At 41.0% G+C, this 20,471-nt stretch overlaps 1 protein-coding gene across 5 annotated transcripts in view; it reads left to right on the forward strand.

Moving 5' to 3' along the window:
- The window catches only part of TEAD1 (TEA domain transcription factor 1), a 270,095-nt gene that overhangs the window by 49,223 nt on the left and 200,401 nt on the right, over positions 1–20,471 (forward strand). The window lies entirely within an intron of this gene.

Genomic DNA, 20,471 nt, shown 5'->3' on the forward strand with positions numbered 1-20,471 from the left:
GTATTTGGAGAGTAGGGGGGCTTTTCCTCTTCTCCTTAGATTCTCCTTTGTTCTTTCCCTCTACCATCCCCCCATTTCCTGTTTCCCTCCTCCCCTGTAAGCCCTGTTTTTGTCTTTTTGGAGATAAAACATAAAAGGATCAGCTTTTAGTCATGCTCCTTCAACTTATAAAATGTAGGTTGCCTAAATTATGTAGTACAGAGTGAGGATAAAGAAAATCACAGTATTGTAACAAATTGCCTGTAACTGCTTTGCAAAAGCAAACGTCTCCCATGAAATCTTAGAAAGGTGTGTTTGAGGGTGTAATCTTGGCTTGTGGTGCAAGGGAGCCCAACTTGTTTTTCAAGTTGGTCTTGAATAAGTTTGTTCTTTCTGGAATGCTCGCCATCCTCAGTATGACAGAGTTCGCTTGATGACAAACTCTTTTACTCTCCTATACATACCATGGCCACTGAACTGGTTTGTTTATTTGCCTGGGGTAAATGATTGAAACACATTCCCCTTTGCAGTGGCGCTCAGCATTTGATAGATGATTCTTATTCCCCATGCTCCTTCATGGTGATGCCAAGCCCAAGTCTAGCCTTCCAGTGGCCCCTGAGGCCACACTGTCCCCTCCGCAACAAACACTGAGAAAGACACACACTCTCTTGGGTGTGCACATAATTTATTGAGCTCGTGGGCTCTCCGTAATGCTGCCCCACTATGCGCATAGTAGGAGAATCCGATACTGGCAGAATAACTGGGTCTACGTACATAAAGTAGAATGATCGAGGCTCGATTTCAATTTAATTTGTTAATGAAACAAGATGGAGCACATTTTCCCTTCCCGCACACCTCTCGGGCTGTTTGAGATGAGGCACAATTAATTTATTTGTACTGTCTGTGGAGGCGTATGCCAGCTAATGTAGTGCAAGAGCTTTTATCTTTATGTTTGTAATGAAGAGGGGCAGGCCGCTGGCAAATTGACAAGGAGTGCTGATGACTCATCCTCTGAATGCGAGTGCTTTCTTCTGAAATCATAAAATGCGCGCAAGCCTAGTTCCTGTTTGAAATGGACAGAACCCATTTGGGAAAGTTCAGGTGCCTTTGAAACACTGCAGGGGAAAGAACAGGCCAGTGAGGCTGTTTCTCCGGCTCCCTGGCCTGTCTTGAGGGCAGAACCTCCTGCTCAGTGGGGGCCCTACTCTGGGATGGGAATTCCCATCCTCTCCCTGGCCTCTCCTCCTAGCCCCTCCTTTCCTTGGAAGGCTGGCTCCTTTGTACTGGTCTTTTGTGCTCCAGTAGGCAGCCTTCCCCACCTGCCAGGCCAGGTGCCTGGTTCACCTGGCGAGGCCTGTGCTTCCGGGGCTGCTCCCTAACCTTGATCCTGGGCAGTGCCCTGGGGCTTTGCTTTATGAGGCTGTGGATTCTGGGGCCTGGTTGATTTTAGCCTGGGAGTACACATGGGATTCCTCTGGCCTTTGCTTGAGTTCCCCAGGCCTGGGCTTGGTGGTGGCTGTGTTGTCACTCTGTTGATATGCCTCAGAAGAAATAGTTTACACAGTAACTAAAGTTGGTTTGGCCCTTTACAGTGTGTAAGGCTTTCTGGCATTAAAACAACTCTGAATTGGATATATTGTTACCCCACTTTATGGATGAGGAAATCGAGGTGCACAGAGGTTAAATGGAATGTCCATGATCAAGCAGCTAGCCGGTGGAAAGGTAGTGGGGACAAAACCTTGGACTTTAGAGTCTAAAACCTGACCTTACAATTTCTTTATAACATTCATTCATTAAGGACAAAATGAAACGTTTTCTGCATAAGAAATATATAAATTCTCTTCAAGAGTCATGTGAGAGTTTGACAGCAGACTAGAGTGACTATGGTTAACAACAACGTATTGTGTATTTCAAAGTAACTAGAAGAAAGGACTTGAATTGTTCCCAACACATAATAATGATAAATGCTCAGTGTGATGGATACCTTAAATTCCCTGACTTGATCATTACATATTCCATGCATGTAACAAAATATCACATGCACCTCATAAATACGTAAAGTATTACGTATCAGTTAAAAAAAATTAAAAAATATGTGAGTGAATATACAGATTTCTGTAGTTCAGTAGAATAACAGGAAATTCACAGGATGCTTTCTGGAGACTTAAAAGCAAAATGTTTGCAGTGGTCTGAGAAAGAAACTCTGAAGAGTGTGGTCTAAGAAGTTTTCCTTCCTGTGTCAGATGCCTGGTCGAGCTGGTTGTACAGGAAGGCTAAGTGCATATGTCCCAGTCAGTCCTGTCACCCGGGTGTAAGCAACACAAATCACTGTGCATGGTTTTATTGAATTTCAGAGCCAGAAGGAACCATGGAGATTTTACAAATGAGGAAACTATGGCCTAGAGTGAGAGATTTTGTGTTGGGAAGAATTCCATTCATTTACCCAACCATCCTTCCACGCGTCCAACAAATATTTATTGAGCCTGTTTTGGGCTGGGAGATAAGGCTTAGGCTGTGAATGAAACAGGCACAGTCCCGTCTTCAAGGAACATAAAATAGCAGATGACACGGCTGAGCAGGAATGAGCATGGCATGGTAAGGGCAGTGATGAGTGAAGTCAGGGTAGCTTGAGGCACATAGGTGGGGCACATAACTATTGGAGTGGGAGAGGGTAGTTAGGGAAGGTTTCCTTGGAAGAGTGGTACCTCTGGTGAGACTTGAAGGATGTTGCTGAATGTCATTCTAAAAATGGAGAGGCTGTGTTGGCTGAGAATTGGGACGTCATAATTCTCAAATCCAACTGAAGTTGGTAAAAGGTTGTATGTGCTTGGAGACCACAGATACTAGGCTCTGAGACTTAAATGCATGTAAGAAGTGGTTGCTCTAGGCCTGTGCTGTGCACTGGGGGAGTCACCAACCTTGTGCGCTATTCAGCACTAGGAAGGTGGCTAATCTGGGTTGGGATGTGTCATAAGTAAACAATGACCACTGAATTTCAAAGACTTAGTATGGGGGGGAAAAAAAAGTAAAACACATCATTAACAATTTTGGGCTGGGCACGGTGGCTCATGTCTATAATTCCAGCTCTTTGGGAGGCTGAGGCTGGCCAATTGCTTGAGCCCAGCAGGGGCAACATGGCGAAACCTCATCTCTACAAAAAATACAAAAATTAACCAGGCGTGGTGGCATGCGCCTGTAGTCCCAGCTACTTGGGAGGCTGAGCCTGGGGAGGTCGAGGCTACAGTGAGCTGAGATTGCTCCGCTGCATTACAGCCTGGGTGACAGAGTGAGACTCTGTTTCAAAAAACAAATGTATAATTTTGTTTATATTGATTATAAGTTGGATAATTTTTGGATGTGTTGAGTTAATAAGTTATTGAAATTAATTTCACCTGTTTCTTTTTATGTCTGAGAATGAGTCAGCTGGGTGTGGTGGCTCACAACTGTAATCCCAGCACTTTGGGAGCCTGAGGCGGGCAGATCACTTGAGGTCAGGAGTTCAAGACCAGCCAGGTCAACATGGTGAAACCCCATCTCTACTAAAAATACAAAAATCAACTGGACGTGGTGGTGCACGCCTGTAGTCCCAGCTACTTGGGAAGCTGAGGCAGGAGAATTGCTTGAACCTGGGAGGCGGAGGTTGCAGTGAGCCGAGATGGCACCATTGCACTCCAGCCTGGCGACAAAAACAAAAACAACAACAAAAAATGAGTCTACTAGAAACTGTAAAATGACGCCTGTGGTTCACATTCTAGTTCTGTGGGTGGGGATGCTGGATGGAGAGACTGACCCAGGAGAGGAAGCTCCATTGGTGGTGTGAGGGGGTTTTAGAATGAAGAGCTGTGAATCGGGTCCTGTGGGCCCTGGGGCATAGTCTGTGGTAGGCGCTTCGCATCTCTGAACCTTGCTGCCCTGTTTCTGACATCCCCTTAACTAACACCCATCCCACAGTGGGGACTGAGGATAAAGTCAGAATGCCTAGGAAAAGCATTTTTTAAAAATATTAAGTATGAAGCCATTGTGATCCATGGTTCTCTTTGTAATAAAAATTTGGGATTAAGGCCATATATACCATACTCTGTACTGTATACCGATAGTTCAAAAGACAGACAAGAAACCTGGCCAGTTATAAAATAGAAGGTCGAAGTGTGGGAAATGCATTCAGCACAGAATGAATTACAGAGTGGGAGTGGATCTGTGTGAGATGCCGTAGATAAGAAAATTCCTTTTCTGTTGCACTTGGCTTGCTCTACTCTAGGAATTCCCTCACCCTTACATGCGAGTTTGTATCCAGGCTTTCATAGTCCTTGTTTCTTGTTTTGTTTAGTCTCCAAAGGCCAACAAGGAATATCCATATCTTTTTTTTTTTTTTAATCTTCAAGTATTTCATATTGTATTCCTGAAACTCCACGCTCATTAAATGCTTGAATGAATTGCCGTTATACCACTGTTTCCTGAAAACCTGGGTGTGTCAGGCATCTGCTGGGCTGGTAGGATGATGATGGGCAGGACACAGCCCCTGCCCTCAAGGTGCTCTCAGTTGGGAATGAGACAGAATGCAGTGTGACCAAGCCATAGTAGAGGTGAGCCTGAGGACTGTGGGAGACCTGAATAGTGTTCCTAACTGCTAAACGTGATTTAAAGGATGACTGAGTTAAAGACAGCAAAGGAGGGAGCTAAGGGACAGTTGTAGCTGCCTGGAGTGCACTCTGTTGTGATTCTCTTTTGGTCAGTGAGACTGTGGATCTGAGTTTGCATAGGATCCTGCCAGTCCCCAGGGGTCTCTAACACCGTGGCAACGTTCGATATTAATGTTGCACCTGTATATTAGTTACACTTTTCATTGCTGGTTTATGTACTTCAAAGGTGTAGCACACAGATAGCCCTCCCTGATAGAGAATGACCCCGGTTAGTTGGAAGGCTCTCAGAGGACCAGTGGGGCAGAGACAGTTTGGCAGCACTGAGCAGGGGGTATCTGAGGGGTATAAGGTAGCTGTGACCTGGCATAGAGTTGGCAGGCAGACAGTCATTTCAGTGGGAGATAGCATCTGACACTCATCCCTTCGGGCTAGTCTTGTAATAGCGGCAGATAAATAAGCTGCCTCCAGTGTGTTCCCAGAATATCTCTGTCTGCAAAATGTCTTTGAGGAGATGTTTGACTTGCAAGCATGTGGTTGATAAAATAAATACATTTTAAAAATGTAAACCTCTCTGAAAGAGGTTTTAGTCTTTTCTCTCCCCAGGGAAAAATAAGGCCCTTCTTTAACCTCTTTTCTTCCCTAAGTGTAGAATTCTTCCCATGCTTTATAAGAAAAAACATTTTTTGGAATGTAGCACCTGCAGAAATACAAAGGGGTTGTGCCCAAACCATTGGACCATGGCTATTGTGTGGGTGGTTTCTTGGATGTTTTGTGAAGAGGTATCAGCCCTGACACCTGCAAAGCTGGAGGAGCTGGACTTTAGAAGTGCTTACATTGTTTTTAGCTGAATTCTGAGGGCAGGCAGCTGTAATGAGTGATTCTCTCTAATATTAGAGGCGCCTTGCCATTCAGTGACATCTGCTAGAACAGGACTTGGTGCCTGGAAAAGTACCTCACACAATGTAGGAACTTCATATATAGTTATTGAATGAGTGGATAACTGAATAAGTAAGTGAATGAGTGAATGACTAGGGCCCTTTTCTGGGCTTTCAGATCATGTGGACGAGATTCCCCAGGCCTTCCTCTTGCTGCTTGAGGGTAGTCTGTGCAACAGCAGCGTCAGCATCACCTTGTTAGTGTTTCTGAATCCTGGACATCTTGGTAAGCATGCAGATTCTCATTCAGTGGATCTGGGACAGTGTCTGAGAATCTGCATTTCTAAGAAAGTCCCAGGCGATACCATGCTGGTCTATGGACTACACTTGAAGTAGCAGGGGTCTGTTAGGGTTCAGTGAGATCGTCAGTAAGTCTGTAATAGGTACTCAGCGTGCACTAGGGATTGTGGAGAAAGATGGAAACCTAGGTTCTCTTGTTAAAACTTGTAATCATGGTGAAAAATCAAGACGCATCCTTATAAACTGGAGAAAATCCATTCATTATATTGTGTGGTATGATAAATGGTCAGGAGAAAGCTAGAGAGAGGAATGAAGGACCTTGTGGAGATGGTGCTTGGGCCATGGTGTAGAATCATGAGATGCTAGAATTAAAGTTGTGTCTGCTTCCAACCCTGCGTGATCTCTAAGCCTCCCTGATGGTTGGCTATCCAACTTCTGCTGAAATGCCCTCACGATAGAGAATGCACTGGGTCCCTAATTCTCAAGGCATGTTGCTCTCCTCATATCTTATGAGATGCCCTGAGGAAAGGGTTTGCCCAGGTGAATAATGCCTGCATGTGTTGCTTATTCCATCCACACGCTGCAGATTCACAGCGCAGCATATTAAAGGCTTTGCAATGCCTGGCACTAAGACAGCCAGTTTAACTTTGTATTACCTAAGGTAACTGGGTCTAACATAGGTGACCACAACTTCCCTCCTGTTTTATTAGTACTTATTAATACATGTTAGCAAGCCTGTATCAGGAGGTTCATCATACTAAGTTAATACAGGACTCATTTATCACTCATAAAACATTTATTAAGCGGCCATGACGTACCAGTCGCTGTTCAGGGTTATGCACGGAGGAGTAAATTGTCTCTTGCTTGTATAGCACTTTATTGTTTACAAAACACTCTCCCAGGCTTTGTCTTGAATTGTCAGCAGAACCTTGTGAGGTTGTATAAATTTTACTGCCATTTCATAGTTGAGGAAACTGAGGCTTCTAGAGATTAAAGTGACTTGTTTAAGGGTATATTCTTTGCAGTGGTGCCATTGGGTTTTGAAACTTTTGATTCCCAGTTGAATGTTTTTTTTTTTTTTTTTTTTTTCCAAACGGTATTCCATTTGGCTCCAGTTTGGTGAGAGAACCGAGAGAGGTAGGTCTTAAAAACTTGATTGAGAATTGAACTTGTATGAGAGAAATAGAGGTGTTGTGGTTTCTAGAGCAGCGATGGCTCAAGCAGTGCTGAAGGAATTGGAGTATATAGATTAGAGGGAACTTTAAAGGTCTTTCAGGAGGAGCTAAGCCTGTACTCCATGACTTTATGGAGGCTTGCCTACAGTGCTTTTCTACATAGCTCTTTTTTTTTTTTTTTTTTGGAGATAGAGTCTTGCCCTGTTGCACAGGCTGGAGTGCACTAGTACAATCATGGCTCACTGCAACCTCCACCTTCCAGTTTCAAGTGATTCTCATGCCTCAGCCTCCCAAGCAGCTGGAACTACAGGCACACACCACCATGCCCGGCTAATTTTAGTATTTTTTAGTAGAGATGGGGTTTCACCATGTTGGCCAGGCTGGTCTCGAACTCCTGGCCTCAAGTGATCCGCCCGCCTCGGCCTCTCAAAGTGCTGGGATTACAGGCATGAGCTACCATGCCCGGCCCCTTTCCTACATAGTTCTAACGCATCCTGGAGGCACAGATCTTTTGATGAGGAGCTTACTACAGCAAAGGTCAGTTTATTTCACTTATACACCATTCTCTTATGTTGAGCTTAGATAGGGTCTCTTAGAATCTTTATCCATTAATCTGAATTCCCTACCTCTGCTGGAACCATACAGCACAAGCCTAATTCTGCTTTTCATATGCTAGCCCATTTAGGTTTTTTCTTTTGAAAAATCTAAAATAATTTTTCTTATCAGATTTGCAGTATGTGTCCAATGTGAAACAATGAGAAAATGTAGAGAAGCAAAATACAGAGAAGCAAAAACTAAAATTTAGAACTATCCGTAATTTCACCACTCATAGATTATTAGTATCACACTACTACTTAGTCTTCCAAAGTATTTTCAGTAGTTTTTGATGTGGGTGTATATTGTTTTTTTGTATGTATGTTTTTTTAAAAAACTAAATTAACCATATATTTGGGGATAATATTTTGTACTTTTCTGGTAGGTGGAATTTTATTAATATCTTTAATATCAATAAATACTTACTGCAATTAATAACAATTTTAAAATAGGATATATAATTTATTCCCACTTGTCAGATATTTTGTCAGTTCCTTCTCATTTTTTGGCAGTTATAAACCATGCTGTAATAAATATCCTCATAGGTTAATTTCTGCCTTAGACTTTTTTACCTAGACTATAAGTCGAGGTAAACTGTTTCCATTACCTATTCCTAGAAATAAAAAAGTAAAGCCTAAGACTCCAGCCTGAAAATAGCTCCATGGCCCTCTTATTCATTCTCTAGCCTCACTGTCCCCATTTCTCTTAGGATATGGCTTTGTGCCCGTTTGCTGTCTTAAAATCTGCTCACTTTAAACCATTTATCTCTCTACAGTCTCTGGGATCCAGATTGGAGATCCTTTCCTTACCCTGAATGCCATATTTCTAATCAGGATAGCCTGATAGTGCGTTAACTTTTACAGGGCCTTGTCACACTGAGTCATTGAGCTTGTGGGCAACCCAATCCCTTAAGTCTCTCATATGATCTTCTCCATCCTATACTTGTGAGTTGATTTTTTTTTTCAGCCCTAAGTGCATGACTTGACATCTATCCTTATTAAATTTCGACCTTATTAAAGTCAGCTGGTCATTATATCCTTTGAGATAGTATCAGGAATAGACTCTATCATCCTTCATAGTCACTATCCCTTCCAACTCCCAGTCACAGGCAAATTCCAGTGTCAAATGATTCAGCAAATCCCAGCAATCATTTCTATCTCTGTCTTCCTTACTGGATTGTAAATTTTTTGAGGCCAAGACCATATCCTATTAATTCTCCTTAAAAACTAGTTCCTACTTCCATTTTGTCACATGTGACATAGCGGATACCCAGGAAATGTTGCCATGTGAATATATATATTTTTGATTTAACTCTGGGGGTGAGGGCTTGGTGGTGGTGGGTATCACAGTGGTGAAGAATATAGAGAAGTCTAGGCTGGGTCTCTTGAGGAGCTTCCAGTGAGGAGGAAGAGACAAAAAACTGGCCAGACCATGGGTAATGGATGTAGTAAAGAGAAATTTAAATACTCCTCTGAGGGTACTCAGTTGACTGGAGGCTTGAGCTAATTCTTCAGATGCATTTCGATGTCCTCCAGAAAGGCAGACAGTGGAGGAATTCCTTAGTGGACAGTTGGTGAATGCCCAAGGCTGTGAAAAGTCAGAGTTGGGACTAGGGGAGTGGAAAAGGAGATGATGTTTGCTGGGAGAGTTGACCAGAAACCAGCCACCCAGCTTTTGAGAATTGTGTTGAATAGTGATTGCATAGAATGGTCTTATCTGCTTCTTTTCTGCGAGATATAGAAAAAAGATTACCCTCTCTTTTTCTTTTTACATTTATTGAGCTTGAGGCTTGCAAAGCTAATACCTACTTAGGACTGATTACTCTTAGATCAGAGGATGAACTGAAACCAGAATCCAAGAGCTCTGATTCTTCTCACTCTGTGAGTACCTTTAAGCCAGATTCATGGTATGAAGGCAGCAGCATAGCACCTCCATTGACCCACATGGGGGCCTGCCTTGGGCTTCATCAGCCCTTTGGAGTCTCAGATCCCTCACCTGTAAAAGGAGAGTAATACTACCCACTTACCTTTTTGGGTTGTTGTGAAACACACATAAGACAGTATTAGGAGAAGTAAGGTCTGAGGGCTGGGCTTTGGACCCAGCGGCCCCTAGGTAGAGGCCTGTTGAATTGGATGACAGTGAACTTTGCAGCATTTCCTAACCTCAGAAGTTCAAGAGCAGGAGCCTGAGTGTTTTAGGTCCCTGGTATGGCTGTGGATTTCCAGGCATGCAGCAGCTCTGGGGTCCCTGCTTCCTACCCGCCAGTGGTTCCAGCTCTTTGATTAACTGAAAGGGAAATTTTTCTTGAGGAAGTGAAGGAGGTTTCTTTGTGGCCCAGGTCTAGCCATAGGGAATTTGAACACCTAGAGCTCTGTCCCAGTGGCCTTGGGAATTTCCTAACAGCTTCTTCATTGGTGGAACCTTGGTTATTTGTGAAAAGTGAGCTTGCAGGGTTCTGAGGTAGACACTTAATTGATGTCTCCTGCCTCCTGCCTGTGTGCATGGTGGTATCTGTCACACTTCCATCAGCCACGAGAAGGTGAGTTTGTATTTCTATATAGATGCATGCCCTTGTGCATGCTTATTTAAATAACACTTGTTTGTGTGTATGTGTGTACATATAGTCTAGTGCCATATAATGATGTTTTGGTCAATGATAATCATATGTACAATAGTGGTCACTTTATAATGGAGCTGAAAAATTCCTATTGTCTAGTGACATCTAATGATCCTGACTCTGTGTAGGCCTAGGCTAATGTGTTTGCTTGTGTCTTTGTGTGTGTGTGGGTTCCCCACCTCCCCCGCCCCCTCTAGGAACAGGGTCTTGCTCTGTTGCCCAGGATGGAGTGTGATCATGTGATAATAGCTTATTGCAGCCTTGAACTTCTAGGCTCAAGTGACCCTCCTGCTTCAGCCTCCCAAGTAGCTGGGACTACTGGCATGCACCACCATGCCTAATTTTTAAATTTTTTGTGGAGGTAGGATCTTGCTATGTTGCCCAGGCTAGTCTTGAACTCCTGGGCTCAAGAGATCCTTTTGCCTAGGCCTCCGGAGTAGCTGGGATTACATTGTGAGCCCCTGTGCCCAGTTATGTCTTTGCTTTTGAAAAGTAAAAAATAAGAAAAGAAAAAAAATTTTAAATAGAAAGCTTATAGAAAAAGACATAAAATATTTTTGTATAGCTGTACAGTATGTTTGTGTTTTTAAGCTAAGTGTTATTACAGATGAGTCAAAAGTTAAAAATTAAAAAATTTGTACAGTTGCAGTGAGCTAAGGTTATTTTATAATTGAAAAAAAATTAAAAATAAATTTAGTGTGGCATAAGAATACACTTTATAAAGTCTACAGTAGCGTACAGTAATATCCTAGGCCTTCACATTCACTCACCACTCACTCATTGACTCGCCCAGAGCAACTTCCAGTTCTGCAAGCTTCATTTATGGGAAGTGCCCTATGCAGGTGTACCATTTTAATCTTTTATACCATATTTTTACTGTACCTTTTCTATGTGTAGCTATGTTTAGATACACAAATACTTACCATTGAGTTACAATTGCCTACAGTATTCAGTATAGTAATATGCCGTACAGATCTGTATCCTAGAAACAATAGGCTATAACTGTACCAAATAGCCTAGATATGTAGTAGGATATACCATGTAGGTTTGTGTAACTGTGCTCTATGATGTTGATGTACGATGACGAAATTGACTGACAACACATTTTGTTAAGCAACATGTGACTGCACATAAACACCTGTGCATTCATAGGCAATCACAACTGCATATACTGAAACACACAAACACACCGCCATATATATTTTTAAAGAATTTGAAAGATCTAAGATTATATTAAATGTAGTTTAGTTTACTTTTGTGTTGATCAAGTGTTACTAAGCTGTAATTAATTTAGTAAAGGAAATTAAAATGGGGATGTGGGGAAAATGTGACTCTGCCTAATTGACAAGAATCTGGGGCCGTCCAGAAAAGCATTATGGCCAGGCAGAAGTTGAAACCTTTGGGAAGTCTGGCCCAGGACTTTAAAAATGTTTTTTCCAGGTTAGAAATACTGAGGGTTTCCATTCTAAAGGATGAAAAGGATCTTCTCCTTTCTCCTTAGCTAGCCAGTAGATTCTGTCTTCCTCTTCTGTCCTCCAGTTCCTTTTTGGTTCATTCACTCTGAGTCTCATCTGAATAAGCATTAGGGGAAGGGCTTCCTGGAGGATTCGAGAAGGGCAAGGAAGAAGTGGAAAAAAAGAAATCTTATCCCAGTGCTGTGGTTCTTTGTCATCCCTGGTCCCTGTCCTTGGCAGAATCACACAGCTACAAAGTGGTGGAATGTGTATTCCAACCAGACCTCTGTGTCATGCTCCCTACCAAACTCCCAACTCTTTGGGCTGATCTCTGCCCGCCCTCCTTGTCGGCTTTCCTGGTTCGATTTTTTTTTTTTTTTGGGTGCTTACTGTGTGCTATTCACTGTTCTGGATTCCGGGGTTATAGCTGTGACCAAGGCAGACGTATGCTTGACATATGTTAACCATGAGGCATGTATCCCCTTGTCCCACCACCACTCTGCTCCCCATGATTTCTATACATATATCTTTCTATCACAACAGTTACTGGGTTGCATTAGAGTTATCTCTTGGTGTATCTGCCTCTCTCACTGGACTGTGAAATCTTTGAGGGAGGAGTTAGTTACTTTTCTTCATCTCTCCATCACAGAACCCTGCCTGAAGTTGGCTGCATGCTTGTTTAAGGCTAATTGAACAAATGCTTGCGTGCCTTTTATGACACACAACTAAATTGTGAGCAATCCAGGTACCTACCACTTCTGTGTCTCAATTGGTCCGACAGAACTAGTACATAATAGGCCATGTTTTATCCTCCAGCTAGACATCTAGAGAAGTAAATAAGCCTTCAAGTGCTTCATCACTATGTGTGAATTGTGAAGAAAAACTTTTATTAAAACGTTAATATGATTGTGATAATTGTTTACTCTGGCAAGTAGTTTGCCTCTTGGATTCCTCTCTGTGAATCTGCCCATAATGTCCTGAAATTCCAAATGTGTCCTTTTCTCTTCCTCTCATTTACTATTTCTATTCAAAACTGGAATATGTGGACATGTGTACAGCCTTTTAAGACCACAGGCTTTACGTTTTCTAGCTTTTTGTTTTGTTTTGTTTTTGTCATTGCCCTACCTAGAACAAACTTCAGGAAAGATAGGTTTGTACAGTAGTGGTGTATCTTAAGGTAAAAATGAATTCAGTTTTTTAAAGAAAAAATAGGGATTTAAAATGTTATTTGCATTTAAGCTTTTAGATATTTTGCTGAATTCAAAAAATTATTGTAAAGTGGGATACAAATAATCACCTGTCCTCCTTTGAAGATGCAATTTATTAGTGATTGTCTTTAAATCTAAAAAATGTGCGTCTATGAATATTTATTGTATTCTAAGTTTCAGTTGCAGGCATAATCCTTAAAGCTTGTGAATGATGCTTGAATATATTAAATTTAGGATTTATATGAAACTTAATGGCCTTATGGAGTGCAGTAGGCTCCAGCTGGAACCTAAGCTTTTGATTCTTATCCATTCACAAAGAAATACAGGTAAAGCAGAAATTTAAAAAGCAGAGAATGTCTCCTTGAAATGGCCAAATGAATCTTCTCTTTTTACTTTAAAAATTTACCTATAATTTTCTTATAGGATCTCCTTTTGAAAAGTGCCTTTTAAAATAGCTGGGCAGAATTGTAATACCGTCTTTTTTTATTTTGTTAGAAATAGTCTTCTTCTTTGGAAACAAAAATGGTGTTAGAACATTTGTATCTATATGTATGTATTAAATATAGTCAATAATACTTTATGGGACTTGAAGAAAAATTTAATTCTTGGGCAGTCCAGCTGTAAGCCAGAAGTCTACTTGTTCTGTTGGACAGGTGAATGAAGTAGAAAAAGAATATTAATTTACTTTGAGAGCTATCTAAAAACGTCATGTTTCAGCTCTCTTGTTTTCAGATGAGGAGACGGAGGCCTAGGTAGGGGGAAAAAAGGAATTGCTCAGTTACATTATTGTTGTATCTTATCTTACCTAGCAGAAGTTAAAACTTCTCAGAGTCAGACTGTGTGTTTATACATCCCTATCTTTGCAGTTCACATAAGTCCTTAATAAGGATGGTATGACTAAAATCAATGAAAGACTAAGCAAAAAAAAAAAAAGTAATCATCTCAGGTCCTCAGATATCTTTTACCTGTGATATTTCTTGGTGAATGAGTAAGACTCAAGACCTTAGGTTTGTGCAAGGACTTTGCTTACTGATGGAGAATTCCCAGACAGCTCACAAGCAAGTGTGTGTCCTCTACTTACAACTGTCCCTTGTCATTTCAGCATTACCTGTTTGGAGCTGTTCCGCATTGGGTTTGCCCTAAAGCTAAATTTAAGTCATGTTGGCAGTCTTTTGTGCTTTTCAGTTGCAGCTCTATATTCTGGCAGCTTACAGCTTGTGGGGCTCAAGTCTGGATGTGCCTAGCTTATGCATGCCTTTTAGTGTCACTCTTACCATTTGCTCGGTAATTGGAGGGAAAAAAAGAGGAAACATTTTGCTCAGTAGCAAATCAAAAATTCTTTTCTCCTATGTGAAACATAAACCAAGAGTAAGGGTGGAGGTGTATATAGAGAAGCATCGTAAGGGTGATGTATTAGTCCATTTTTACGCTGCTGATAAAGGCATACCTGAGACTGGGTAACTTACAAAGAAAAAGCGGTTTAATGGACTCACAGTTCCATGTGGTTGGGGAAGCCTCACAGTCATGTCAGAAGACAAAGGGCAGCATGGCGGCAGGCTAGAGAGAATGAGAGCCAAGCGAAAGGGGAAACCCCTTATATAAAACCGCCAGATCTCATGAGACATTCACTACCACAAGAACAGTATGGGGGAAACTGCCCCCATGATTCACTTATCTCCATCTGGGTCCCTCCCACAACGTGGGAATTATGGGAGCTACGATTCAAGATGAGATTTGGGTGGGTACAAAGCCAAACCATATCAGATGGTTAAGTAATTTATATGGCAGAAATACATAGAATAAGAAATACTGTGCATGTACCAGCTGCCTTAAAGCATGGAAAATGGAGTAGGGGAAGAAAATCAATTACTGCCCCGTACCTTCTGAGCTGACCCCTAAGTATTGATAAAAATTTAGCATCAATAAATATTTAGCAGCCTTGAAGAATGTTTTCTAATTTTAGCCCAAAGAATAGGTGTCTGACAAATTGATCAAATTGCAATTTAAGCTTCTGTTCCTGTAAAGAAGAAAATACTCCTTTGATATCAAGAGAATTTGAAGAGGTGGCGTGTCTCAGCCCTTGCATCATGTCTGACACCTGAATCTTAGCCCCGGGATACCAGAAGGCAGGCACAGAACTTTAACTCTGTACATGTGTAGATTCTGCAAATCACCTTGTCCACATATAGGATCTCCCTTTTTCTAGTAGAGGATGTGGCAAGAATCTTCCTGTGACTCATCTGTAGTTGGATGCTTTTCCTTTCAGTTTCAGATGAAAAAATCTTTGAATTTTCTGTATTTACTTGCCTTGCTAATCACTCCTTAAGACAGCCTGGCATGTGGGCTCTGAAAATCAGAGCAGTATTCCAGCCCCTCCCTTTTCATCAGTTAATTAATTAATTCTATATTTATTAAAGGTGATGTGTGCCAAGCCAGGTCCTAAAGACACACTCCAGTAAGACAAGGTTGCTGCCTTCGTGGAGTTTGACACTGGGGAGATAGACTTGTTGATGAGCAGTTGCAGAGATGCTCTGATATAAGGGCATGGTGCTGTGGAAACAGGCACAGGGCAACTCACCCTGACATAGGTATCCAGGAAGGCTCCATGGAGGAAGTGATAGCTCTGTTGAAATGAGAAGATGGTTGGAAAGATACAAGGGGTGACTCTGTGTATGTGTGAAGCATCTGTTGGAATATGAGTGCTCCAGCACTGAGAGTTATGTTTAGGTTACACTGTGAGTATAATTTGACTTGGTCTGATTGCTTTGCTTTGAGGTCTCATTCTATCTATCTATCTATCTATCTATCTATCTATCAGTCATCTATCTCTGTCATCTATCTACAATCTTTTTAATTGTGATAAAGTACACATAAAAGTTACCATCTTCATTTTTAAGTGTACAGTTTAGTGGTATTAAGTGCATTGACATTGTTTTGCTATCGTCACCACCATCCATGCACAGAACTCTTTCTATCTGCAAAACTGAAAATGTCTATTAAACAATAACTCTCCATTCCTTCCTCCTCCTAGCCCTTGTCAACCACCATTCTACTTTCTGTGAATTTGACTACTCTAGGTACCGCATATGAGTGGAATCCTACTGTATTTGTCCTTTTGTGACTGGCTTAATTCACTTAGCATAATCTCCACAAGATGTATTCTTGTCATGGGTGTCAGAATTGCCTTACTTTTCAAGGCTGGATAATATTCAAGGTCCCATTTTATTAAAACCTCAAGCATATGTGAAATATTCACTGATCAACACATTAACGAGCTCTCTATTCCCTTTACTGGTAAGTCATTCATGCATTTGTCCCTCTCTCCCTCTGTTACTGATTACATGTTAGGTGCCAGACATCGGGCTAGTTGCTGCAAATACAAAGAACACCTGTATCTACTCCCCATCCCAAATATTGGTCCATCAGGGAGAGAAGCCCAATGAATTATTAAACAGTATTAGTGAAAGAGTAGTTGTATGTATAAAGTACTGTGGGACTTAACAGGTAACACAAACAAAAGCTGCATGGGAAAGCCAAATAAGGCTTTACCAAAGAGGTAGCTATTGAATCGGCCTCTGAAGTATTCGTGGGAGCTTTGTAGGTGGCAAGGAAAGGCATTTCAGATAAGAGGAACAGCATAACAGTGGCTTGGGAGTCTTGTCTGTACACATAGGCAGTCTTATGTGGTGGTTATCAATTAAACTCTGGAGCCAGACTGTCTAGATTTAAATCCTGGCTCTTCCACTTCTCTGAGTGATGAGGCAATTTATTTTCTTTCCATGCCTTAGTTTCCTCATCTCTAAAATAGGAATAACAGTAGTACTTTTCTCATAGTATTGTTATGGGTATTAAATGAGTCAAGACATACAAAGTGCTTAGAACAGGGTTCTCTAGAAGTGTTAGCTACTGTGATTGATTATTGCTAGTGTAATGTTATTGCTAGTGTAATGTTTGAGGGACTATCAAGTCATTTGGTCTACGTAAAATAGGATATAATGTGTGTATGTGAAAATTGTCACTAGACATAAAGTTGGTGTATTAGTCTGTTTTCATAGTGCTATGAAGACATACCTGAACCTGGGTAATTTATAAAGAAAAGAGGTTTGTCTCACAGTTCTGCTTGGTTAGGGAGGCCTCAGGAAACTTATAATCATGGTAGAAGACAAAACAGGTATGTCTTACATGGCGGCAGGAGAGAGAAGTGAGTGCCAAGCAAAGGGGGAAGCCCCTTATAAAACCATCAGATCTTGTGATAACTCATTCACTATCACAAGAACAGCATGAGGGTAACTGCCCCCCGCCCCGTGATTCAGTTGCCTCCCACCAGGTCACTCCCACGACACATGGGGATCATGGGAACTACAATTCAAGATGAGATTTGGGTGGGGACACAGCCAAACCATATCAGTTGGCGGTTGCCTCGGTGGATCCTGATGATAAAGGATTCAAGTATCCCCATATCTGTGACTTCTAAGCTTTCTTCTTGTATTCAAGGGCTTGAATGTCTGAACTTGTATCTAATGTTTACTTAAATTTTCTTTTTAAAAATATTGGAATCCTTTCTTAAAAATTGCAAAAACAATGGAACATTAAAAAAAGTATAAGACAGAAAACTGCAATATCACTGTCCTAACTTAGTAACTATTTCCTTTTTATTTTCATTTTGTGTAGCTATATGCATAAAACTAGTTATAATCATGTAATTTTGCTTTGCTTTTAAAAATTCATATTCTATGAGAAATTTTCCCTTATGTTTTAGTTCATTTTAATTATTCTTGTAAATGAATGCCCAGATTTCCTTTGCATTCATGTACTGTTTTTTTTAAGTCATTCTCTTTTTCATCATATTATAGTTGGTTTTATAATCTACATCTTTCTGCTCATAATTTTTGTCTTCTAATGAATTTTCTCTTTTTGATAAATTTCTAGGGTTAGGATTGCTAGGTCAAAGGATTTAAGCCTTTTGAGGCTCCCAATAAAGGTAGCTAATTGGATCTTCACATCCACACCACCAGCAGCATATTTTCTATGTCATATTCACTAGAGATGTGATTATAGTCTTTAAAGTCTTGCTGATTAAGAGGTTTCAAATAACCCCTTGAGTTTGCTTGAATTTGCCATTTTTCTCCCTCCTAGTGATCATGCATATTTTCCCATATGCTTATTCTGCTCTGTAATTGTCTATTCATCTCCTCTTTCTGGTTGTGTTCTTGATATTTTCCAATATAAATCTGGATTGTTTATTTACCTTATTAGTTCTGTGTTGGAGAAAAATGCAGGTTCAGGATATTAAAGAGGAGGTCAAAAAGTCTTTTTTCCCCCTGCCTTGCAGTAGCAAGGCTCTCATCCTTGCAGTTGTGGTTCTGGGAAAGCAGAAAGAAGCACAAGCTTTTGCCGTGTGCCAGAGCTCCTGGGATCACAGTGGCCAGAGTCTGGGCTCTCCAACAGCCTTGTTTTTCAGCTGCCTTGCTTTTCAGCAGAAAAATCATGTGGCTGGCTGTTACCTCAGCTCTAATTGTGTGTACACTTTGTTTAGAGGGCCTGGCCTGCTCCTTATGTCCCACAAGCACCTGATACAGAGCCAGCACACAGTAGGCAGTTTCTTTTCACCCACCATAGATCAGAGGTTGGAATGCACCTTTCTTGACATCTTCATCTGTCTCCTGTCCCCTTTACAGCATGACTGTTTTAAGAGGTCTTGTAGCTATTCTTTGATTACCTCTAGTGATGGGAGGCTTACTGTCTCACAAATACATTTAGACTTTGAGTTCAAGGTGTGATGAACCTGGGTTTGAATTTCAGCTTGACCACTGACTAGTGACATGATTCTGGACAAATAATATTTCTAAACTTCATTTTATTTATCTGAATAACAGAGATAGTAATATTTCTACCTCTTATAATTGTGATGAGGATGAAGTGAAATAATAAAAGTAAAGTTCTGGACTCTAAAGAAGTCAAACTCATAAAAAGTAGAGTAGAATGGTGGTTACCAGAGGTTTTGGGGGTGAGAGGGTGGGTAGGGAAAGGGGAGCTTGATCAAAGTGTGCAAAGTTTCTCTTAGGAGGAATAAATTCTGGTGCATAACATGGTGACTGTAGTTAATAATAATTATGGCATATTTCAAAATGGCAAAAAGAAGAATTTAAATGTTCTTATCACAAAGAAATGATACCTATTGAAGGTGATGGATATGTTAATTCATCAGATTGGATCATTCCACAATATATACATGTATGGAAATATCACATTGTACCCCATGAACATATACAACTATTATTTGTCATTCAAAAATAAAACTTTAAAAAAGGAAAGTCTTGACTCCTACTCCTCACATAGTGTCAAGTAAATATTAGCTGTGAATATTAATTTTATTTACTGATACAAGGTGTATTTCCTTAAACTTTTGCCATCTATTAGAATCTCAGTGATTTGGCAAAGAAGCCATAGCTCAGCCTCCAGCTCTTATAAGTGGCCTGGAATTTGGAGTATATTCTTCTGTAATGGAGATGTGGGAGGGTATTGTCTTTGAGCTGATTCCAGAGTGGCCCGTGGTCCAGCATTGGGGCTGGGCAGTGCTGTAATACGTCCAGGCTAGCACCTTCTTGGTTTTCAGAGTCTGATTATAGAGACCTCTTGTTTGTCCTTCTCTTTCTTGGCTGGTGTTCTTGCCTTGGCATCCCTGATAGAAGATAGACAAAAACATTTAGAAGAAATGAAACTCTGATCCACATACTAGTTATCTGTTCCCCTCCGCAGAAAAGGGCTTAGTTTAGCAAAGAGAGGTAAAGGTAGAGATCATACTTCTAAATTCAAAGCAATATATGTCGAGCTTATTGACAGCACTCAATAAATGTTGCTTTTATTAATATTACAGGTAAGCCAATACGAGGGTGGCCTGGGCATAGGGTAGGCAGGACCTAACTCTTCTCTTATCCCCAGACTTTAGTATTTCAGTATTTTTGATGAGAATCTGAATGATCTGAAAGTTCCTCAAAGTCTCCTGTGATTTAAGCAGATAGCTTTTATCCTTGGGGAACCAATATAATTAGTATTAGAACTAGGTTCATGAATCTTAAGATTATGGAGTTCATCTTTGTCCAGCCCATCTCACTATGCTTTGTAGAGAATAACTTAGCAGAAACAGCCCCCTGCTAGGCATCTTGGTAATTGCTTCCTAATAACTGTTAATTTTTGGTTTCACAGCTAAAATATTAGGGAGTCTGGTGAATTTAAGAAATAGTGTTGAAGTGATGGCAATTGAGATTTTAAAAGTTGCCTGTATGACAAATGAAACAGATTTAAGGTGGGGGAAAAGGTTACCCATGAACGGGGTGGTATTGAAAATATTTAACAACCAGTCCAGAAGGGCATTGGCACAGTAGAAACTACACTGCAGGCCCCTTGATTTGCCGGACACCTATCCTTGTTGAATAGTGAGGAGACCTTGGGACACTATGAAGGGGACAGAGCATTCACTGGGGCTTGGGGCACTGACTCTTTACACGCTGTTATGGAAGTATTTCAGTATTTTAAACAACCAGTATAGTTGTACCAGTCGGGTACTGGAGGTGGTGTGGGAGAGTGTCTGAAACTGGCAGGTGTTCAGAGGTGTTGATAGATTCTTCA

Source organism: Pan troglodytes, chromosome 9, assembly GCF_028858775.2.
Source record: "Pan troglodytes isolate AG18354 chromosome 9, NHGRI_mPanTro3-v2.0_pri, whole genome shotgun sequence".
Taxonomy (NCBI): Eukaryota; Metazoa; Chordata; class Mammalia; order Primates; family Hominidae; genus Pan; species Pan troglodytes.